General features: G+C 38.3%; 1 pseudogene; it reads left to right on the top strand.

Annotated features, from left to right (window-relative positions):
• Positions 1-994: 994 nt before the first annotated feature.
• LOC130712924 (uncharacterized) overlaps positions 995-9,459 on the top strand; it is a 19,570-nt pseudogene continuing 11,105 nt past the window's right edge.

Raw genomic sequence — 9,459 nt, 5'->3', positions numbered from 1 at the left:
ATTTTTTTATAATCAAATTGAAAAAAATTTACTTGATTTTTATGATATTTAATCAATCAGAATTTTTTTTGACGGTCATCAATCAAGTATTTTAAACTCGGTTTGTTTAAAAAAAATCAACTACCTTTTTAACCAATAAGATATTTAAAATATTTATAATTGGTTTGAAGAGTTTTTATTTAAACTTTTTTAAAACGTTTGAACAATGAGAGGTGGGACCTTGATTTTCTTATACGATTATGGTTATTTTAATTTGTATTTTGATAACCTTTTTGCTTTAAATTTTTAAATTTTTCTAGAACTATATATATCTACCTTTTTGCATCGTAAATTGATTTTAGGAGAGAATGATGGAAATGGTTAATAACCATTAGTGCCTTGCCTTTTACTATTGCAGATGTTAATGACCATTAGAGCAAATAATGCAAATGGTTAATGACCATTATTAAATTGCTATTATTAGTAGAAGAAAATTTTGTATGCAAATGTATAAGTTGAAACGTCTTTAAGTCTTTATTAGGCACATTAAATTATAAATTATTACTAATATTTATGTTTTAAAATTTGAAACTCCTGCCACATTAAATTTTAATTAATTAATAATATTTAATTTTTTTAATTAAAAATTTACTAATTATTTTGAAACTCCTGAATGTTGTCAATTTTTTTTTGTAACTCCTTTCGATTTTTTTGTAGCCCTAATAAATATAAGAATGTGCAATCAATATGACTTTTCATTACCTATTTTAACCTATTTTAATGACATCTTTATCATTTATTTGTTTAAAATAAGTATTTTAACTACTTTTTAATTCATTTTAATTTAATTATTTATTTACCTTAATCCCTTCGATTTTTTTTTTATGGTTTATTTACTTTGTGTAACCTAAGGAATCCGATGGGGCACAATTAATTAGTTTTGATTTAGAAAATTATTAATGGTTGCATAGCCTTCCCACTATCTCTTTCCACACATCTATATAAGTTACTAACAATGCACATCCAAAAAGGTATACTTCACATGCATAGGAGCTGCAAACAAGTATACTTTAGGTGATTTGGAAGGTATTTATAATTACGTGCATGCCTACTTGTGCTAAACTTGGTCTTTGACTTCATATACATTTCCTCTCTAAATCCATTGGACTTTATATTGGTTAGTTTTGGTGAATTCTGTTTACTAATTTTACATCTTAAGTTGTTGCAGGATGTACAACAAGATATCTGACATCGTTGCTGGAAAGATCGAATGGAAGATTAAAGTTCGTGTTCTTCATTTGTAGGAAACAAAAGATTATAAAAAACCTCAGATTACAAATAGCATTGACCTACTCTTGATTGATGAACAGGTATTCTATTTTTTTTTTATGTCATTCTAAGGGTGCCAATTTAGAACTTCTCATTTCCAAAGAAAAAGTGCCTAACAAATAAATGTTTATTTTTTTGATATTTTTATTTTGTTAACAAACCAGAACTCAAAGATTCATGCCACCATCAAACGTGGTCAAATGAATCAGTTCAAAGACATGTTGAGTGAAGGAAAAGTTTATATGATTCAGAATTTTATGGTTCAAGCATCTGATAAAAAATTTAGAGTCACAAAGCACAAATATAAGATATCTTTTTTGGTGAACACAAAAATTGAAGAAGCTACATGTGACACTATTCCTTCCACAAAATTTGATTTTGTGTCATTTTCTGAAATTCAAACAGCCGCTGATGACCATTACTTGATAGGTAAGTTCTAATACAAAAAAAAAACTTATTTGTTGAATATTACATATTTAGTCCTAATATTTTAACCATGAATGTGCTTTAGATGTTATTGGACATATAGTCCAAAAAGATGAGTTAAAGGAAAATGAAAAGGATGGAAAGAAGAATAAACATATTGATGTGTGCTGCAAGATTTGGAGTAAGTTTTCGTATGTTCAATGTTTAAATAAAAATGTTTATCTTTTTACATACATCTGAGGTCTGAAAAACAAAAAAAACCTTTATAAGTAAAAGATATATAGAGTTTTATATTTCAGGGGCAACAATTTGGTGTGTACACTTTGGGGCTCATATGCAGATACAATAGTGGCATACCTAGGGAATGAAAGTGACAATGAGGCTCCAGTTTTGATAGTTCATCAGTGTATGGTCAAGACTTTTGGAGGTGCATTTTCGTGTGAATGTTTTAAATAAAATGGGCCATTAGATTCATAATTTCCATTTAATTGTTTCTTAAATTTGAAATTGTTAGGGGTCGTTGGGATTTCAAACTACTATCATGGTACAAAATTGCTAATCAACTCTGATGTCTATGACGGTATAGAGTACAAGAAAAGGTTGGTGATTTTATATACCTGCATTAATTATAATAAATGATCCACAAAAGGTATTTGACAAGATCATGTTTGATTATATAATACAGGTTGCAAAGTACTGATGTGTCTATTTCACAAGGAATTACCCAGATGCCATCCCAGATTAGACTTTCATTTGAGGACGAAATTCTTGAAGCACCAAGGATGACAATATCAGATATCAGTTATTGCACTGAGGTATTGTTCTTCTATTATAATTTGCGGTGAATTTAAACATAAAATATTAAAGAACTACTTTTTAAAAATATCTTTCCGTTATATTTCAGCCTTGCACTGTATCTATACTTGCTAAAGTCATTGAGATCAATTATGATAATGGATGGATGTACAACTCATGCTTTAAGTGCTTGAAGAAAGTAGAGGATGTTGGAAATAAATTTTATTGCTCCAAATGCTCTAAAATGGTGAAGTCTATCAAGAGGTTAAAAATTTATGGCTCCCAAATTTATAGAGAGAGACATAGTTTATGGGGTTAGATTACAAATTTAAAAACATTTTTATTGCTTTTAAACAGGTATAAGGTCAATGTTTATGCCATTGATGACAGCGGTTCCGCATCTTTGGTATTATTTGACGGGTCTCTTTTGCCATTTATTGGAAAAAATGCTGAAGAATTACAAGCTGCTATGGATGAGGTAAATTTCCGTCTTATTTACAAGCAAGGAAAAAATGAAACAAGTAATTTGTTATAAAGTCTTTTAATGTTATGTTGTATTATTTTAGATTATTTAAAAAAAAACTGCAGTCGTGATATAGCTTTCCTTTGTGTGGACAACTTAGGCGGCTCATGGTCAGGGGTATCCAATTGAGCTGAATTCAATGATTGGTGAATTTTTTTTGCTGAATATTGATGTTACCCAAAAGAATATCGAGGATAATTGGCAAACTTATACAGTGAAGAAGTTGAGTCATGACCAAGCAATAATTTCCAAATACAGGCTTAAACGTAATATAGAGGTGACTAAAAATCCATTGCATAATATTTATCATGCGAATATATAATTTGTTCACATACTGTGCGTTGTTGTTTTACTTTAAGATGTTCAAAATAAAAACTGTGATGTTACACAGTCAGCTCATGATGACCAGGTACGGACTATGTTATCTAAATTTATGCAGAAAATATTAGGCTATTTTTATTGGTGTTCAACTTTAAAATTCATGAGTGTGGACTAATTATTCCTATTTGAAGGGAACACCTTCACAACAACCATATGATCTATCAAAGGTATGTAGAAATGACTCCTTAAATGCATATAATTCGTGTGACTATTTAATATTTACACAATGACTTTATAAAAAACCTTGCATAGGATTGTACACCCAGAGTAAATGACCCTGGTGCTTCAACCGAAGTGCGTGGGAAGCGAGATTCTGATGTCGCAGACTTGGCTTCGCAAGATGAAGGCGAAAGGCTGCAAGCATCTGCTGTGAAGAAAAAGCTCAAGATGGGCACTGTTAAAGTGGAGCCAAATTCAAACTAGAACTGTAACACCCCGATTTCGGAGGCGTCACTTTAGTAACCAAAAGAGAATACTTTAAGCGGAAAAACGTGAATTATTTTTTTTCGACAATATAACTAAAGACAGAAAGCAATAAAACTCCCCAACAAAAGATAAAAGGAACTACTATACAACTATATATACATGCCTCGTGTCGGGTGACAGAAAAGAGTAACGCCCGAAGGCAATATGTACAGTCCAAAATAAAGATACTGTGTCCGCAACACTAACCTACAAAAACTGAGAGCAAGTTGGCCCAGCGGCCTAAGAAAAGACCCCCTAAATCCAACCAGCTCTCTGCGATCTCCATAGGAAACCACACAAAAGCTACCGGTAGGAAAACTACCCTGTCCCCAAGAACGGAAGCATGACGGTCAGAGCATCGACACTACTCCTACACTATCCCTACCCGAGGAGCCCACACTAGCACTCGATCCTACATGCTAGCGCGGTCGTCATCCGAATCTGCATCCAGGACGACTAGGTCGGCGTACTCAACACTGCCCTCTCTGTCCACCCTAATGCGCTCCCGCACTGGACTCTCGGGCTCAGGGCCCGGAACGAGATCCGCGACGACAGCAGCAGCAGTAGACGGACTAGACTCCGTCGAAGCCCCACCTACTGGCAACTCCTCAGAAGGATCCTCATCATCTGAAGGAGATGGTGGCGGTGGAGGTACTCCCAAGCCGGGTCCGCAGTGTACTCCTGGAGGCAGGTTGAAGCTCACTATGTGCCTCCTCATCACTCCCTCCGTCAAGCGTCCAAATCGATCGACACGGTCCTCCATGATCCGACCGGTGTAGGTCGCACGGTGGCCCTCGGGATCGACCACCCATGCACCTGGGTCGTCTTGGTCAAGCATCTCGTACCTGGTCCCCCCTGATGGGCTGACCATGGTAAACCAATCCCCCATACTCATCTGACAAATGGCGTAGTCCGCCCAAACACACACAGCAGACGCGAGGGTCAACTCCAAAGAATTATATAATTAATAAAACCAGATATAATTATAGGATAATAAATACTCGCCTCTCAGGCTTATAAGTTTTGGAATAGCTTCCTAGGGTTGCATGTATCACAATAAATATAAAGAGCCATAAAAACAAGTAGCATGCCTCAAAAATAGGATAAACAGTTACCAATCACACTCAGCAACTAAGTTAGCATGTATGTTGCATGAAATGCAATGCTGGGTAACAAAATGCATTCCGGAAGAAGGATGGACATCAACGAGACGGCCCTAACACCAGCCACGGTGGGTACCTTCCTGCTCGCGTGTCTCTTACACCACACAAAAGTAGTCAGATCAGCAGTGAACCCGTAGGTCTGCCATTCCGTCTGCTACTGAGGACCACCGTAGTGTCCTAAATATGGAAATCCGGGTCTTATGACCATTTTGGAATCCACCGAGGTCCGGTATCACGCCGTGTATTAACCTCAAAATGAGTGCATGAATGCAAGTGATTAGCCAAACAACGTCTCCGACCTCACCCGACACGTCGCCACGTGTTCTAGATTAACTTAAAGTCTCTAAAAGAATACCCTAAGGAAAATGTCGATTCTGCGACAAAATACAATTAATCATAAACAAAAGAGTGCAACCACTCACGACAACTCTTCGAGTCATCAATGCTCTCACGAAGTCTCACGCTTCTGTGGAGTCTCACACATTCACAAAGTCTCACGCTTCAGTGAAGTTTTATGCTTTCACAAGGTCTCACGCCTCAGTGAATTTACACACTTGCACGAAGTCTCACGCTTCAATGAAGTTTCATGCTGTTCACGAGGTCTCACGCCTCAGTGAAGATCCATGCTTTCCACAAGGTCTCACGCCTCAGTGGAGTATCACGCATTCACAAGGTCTCACACCTCCGTGAAGCTTCTCGGCTCATCCCTTGGATGGCTAAACAACTGCTCCCAGAGCGAATGAGTATTAACATACCCAAAACTCGAAATCTTCCCAACACTTGGATCCGACGACACTTCTCGTTTTCCAAAACTAAACTTCAATCCAAAGCTTGCATCCGAGATTGTTATCTTTATTTAAAGGTTTAGAGGTTGTTTAATATCTTATGAATTTCTTTATAAAAATAGCTCTTTTTAGTCTTATCGTATTCCCTATGAGTTTCAAAGTTCCCATAAACCCAAGTAATTCCCTGAGAAGGTCTCGATCCATTGGAGCATGACAAGGTCCGAACTCCGTTCGTCCTTTTAAAACTCTCTCAAAATCTCAAAAAAAAAATTCGGCATGACCTGCCCGTAATCCTCACTTTCCGGAAACATAAGCACAAGTGGAATAGCATCATTGAAACAGCTCAACCAAAAAACATAAACAGCATATTCCAACACATCCTAAGTTAACCATGTAGCACATAGCATGTGAATCATTTAGCACACAATATCATGGCATCAAGTACTCAACAAGTTCGGCCGAAGCCTCAGAAATCATTTCAGACATTTAGCAATTAGGTGCATAACACATAAATCAAGTCGAATTTCATCGACACCTAAAGCATTATCTAGTAATTCAGAGAGTAGCCCTCACCGGTGGGTCTTCCAGCTTCCTCCTCAAAATGTTCTTCAAGCTCTTCTCCTTGATTTCTTGGAATCTCCTCAAACGAACCTTAAGCAAAAATCACAGAAATCAACACCAAGAGTCAGAAACTCAGCAATCAAAGAGTCCTAGGGTTACACAGTACACTACTACCTCCGTGGTACGACAATCTAACGCGTTAAGACAAGTTTTCGAAAAATCGGATTCTCCTCCCCCCTTGATATAGCTCTCGGCCACTTTCCTTAATTGGGAGGGTCGATTTTTCTTCGATCAAACTTGGTTCCTAGGTTAACATAAGCCGTAACTAAGACGGTTCTAGGCTCGGAAAAATTTTCGGATCGAAAACTGATTTAGGGGCAGTTTGGTCATTATTTTTAGCTCAGAATTTCAAAGTTGGATTTTTGAAAAACAAATTGGATGGGGACGTCCACAACGACGTTTATGACGACAAATCCTACTAGCACTAAGCCAAGTCGATAGATTAGAGCGTAAAGGTTGCGACTTTGCCGAAAAATGGGTATTTAGGGTAGAAATTGATCCCGGCGGCATTTCGTCGACATTTGACAAAATCTAATCCGCAGAACACGCTCAGGAGCATGCAGGGAAGAAGTTTAGACGCTGAAATCAACTGATTTGAACAGTTTTTCAAAAACCTCAAAATTTTGAACTCAGAAAGTCGCAGGAGAAATGGACAGAAACGACGATTCGAAGGAGAGTATAGATTACCTACCTCGAGGTCTTCGATTAGTGACGAACGGTGAAGCAAACGGGCAAGAAACGACGAAGATCCGGATCTCTCTCTCTCTCTAGGAACTCGCGGTTTTGGGGGGTGGGGAAAATGGGTTTTTGTGAAAAAATCTAATTTTTCAAGCTATTTATAGGTTTTGGAAAAACGGAAAAATGATTTTTTTGCGATTCCGATTTTTCCTGCGCGTTCCTCTGCGCATTCTAAGATAGGTTCTGGCGACAGAATTCCAGAACTCAAAATAGAATTCTTGGAATTAAACCAAAAGATCCAAAATCGGCATAAGTCGGTGTAAGTCGGTTTATCCCGAAAAACTACTTTTTGCAGTGATCGTCGGATGAGAAAACTTCCTTCTGAAGAAAGATTAGGAATGATGAGAGAAGTAGGAGAACGCGGGTGGAATCTTCATTTGAGTTTCCGGATAGAAAAAGTCTTCATCGTCTGTCGATCTTAGGTTTTTCGAACTATCAGGGATTCCGTTTCGGCAAACTTCCGAGAATTGGAATTTGACGTTCGTACTTTCCAGGATTTCGCATCGAAATGGTTGTTTAAGGACGGAAAAGAGAAGTTCTAACATTTCTCTGAGGATTTTTGGAATTAGTTTCCATCGTGTCCTAAAGCGTAAATTAACTATTCACTAATACCTTCGACCTAGGATTAAGCGTATGTTAGTCGTGCTATAACTCTTTCGGTTTTTCGATACATTCTTGGACTTTTCCTGAACCTCTTTCCTTCCCAAATTTATCTTAATCAAATAACTCTTTTATTTTATTCACTTATCCAAAGCGTTAAAACTTGGGCCTTACATTACTACCCTCCAAAAAGAAAGTTTCGACCTCGAAACTTAAGGGTCAGTAAAAAGTTCTGGATACTGTTCCTTGATCTTTTCCTTCAGCTCCCACGTTGCATCGCCGGTGTCCTTGTTCCAAATAACCTTCACTAACTCGATCTCTTTACCCCTCAACTGCTTTACCCTTGTGTCACCAATGCTGATTGGCGGTGTCTCGAAAGACAAGTTATCCTTCAACTCAATGTCATCCAGCTCGATGACGTGCGTCGGATCAGCGATATACTTCCGCAGTTGTGACACATGGAATACATCGTGAACGTTTGATAGAAAAGGCGGTAGTGCGATCTGGTAAGCTACCGGTCCCACACGACGAGTAATCTGATAAGGTCCAATGAACTTTGGCGTCAGCTTTCTTGACTTGATTGCTCGACCAACTCCTGTAGTCTGGGTAACTCGCAGGAACACATGATCTCCTTCTTCGAATTCCAGGGTTCTGCGCCTTTGATCTGCATAGCTCTTCTGCCTACTCTGAGAAGCCTTCATCTTCTCCCTGATCTGTTTAATCTTCTCAGTTGTCTGTTGCAAAAGTTCCGGTCCTACTAACAAATTCTCTCCATCTTGATACCAACATAAAGGTGTTCTACACTTGCGGCCATACAATGCCTCATACGGTGCCATACCTATGGTCGTATGAAAACTGTTGTTATATGTGAATTCAATCAGTGGCAATAGGGTGTCCCAACTGCCCTTGTTGTCTAACACGCAAGCTCGTAGCAAATCCTCCAATGATTGGATAGTTCTCTCAGTTTGCCCATCAGTCTGTGGATGATAAGCAGAGCTTAATCTCAGCCTCGTTCCCAAAGCCTCATGAAGAGCTCCCCACAGATGTGAAGTAAACTTCGGGTCTCTATCGGAAACGATACTTGTTGGCACTCCATGAAGTCGCACAATCTCAGCTATATAAATCTCTGATAGCTTATCCACGTTGTACGTAGTTCTCACCGGTATGAAATGAGCCGACTTAGTCAGTCGATCCACGATTACCCAAATCGAGTCATATCCTCTTTGAGTTCTTGGTAATGCCACGACAAAATCCATCGATATGCTATCCCATTTCCATTGAGGTACATCCAAGCTTTGTAGCATACCCGCAGATTTCTGATGTTCCACCTTCGCCTTTTGACAGGTCAAACATGCAGCTACATACTCTGCCACTTGTCTTTTCATTCCTGGCCACCAAAAATTCACCTTTAAGTCCTGGTGCATCTTTTTCATTCCAGGGTGAATGCTCAGCTTACTTTTGTGACCTTCGTCCAGTATCAACCTCCTTAGGTCAGGGTTGTTGGGTACGCAAACTCTACCCTTACACCGTAGGATATTGTCACTTCCTACCTTAAATTCCGGGTCCTTACCCTGAATTACCAAATTCCTTTTTCCGAGTAAAATTCATCTTGTAACTGTTGGTCTCGGATTTCTTCCATCAATCCATTGGTAAT

The sequence above is a fragment of the Lotus japonicus genome, chromosome 4 (assembly GCF_012489685.1).
Source record: "Lotus japonicus ecotype B-129 chromosome 4, LjGifu_v1.2".
In the NCBI taxonomy this organism is placed as follows: domain Eukaryota; kingdom Viridiplantae; phylum Streptophyta; class Magnoliopsida; order Fabales; family Fabaceae; genus Lotus; species Lotus japonicus.
The sequence above is the reverse complement of the archived record's forward strand: the minus strand, read 5'-3'. Positions and strand labels throughout refer to the sequence as shown.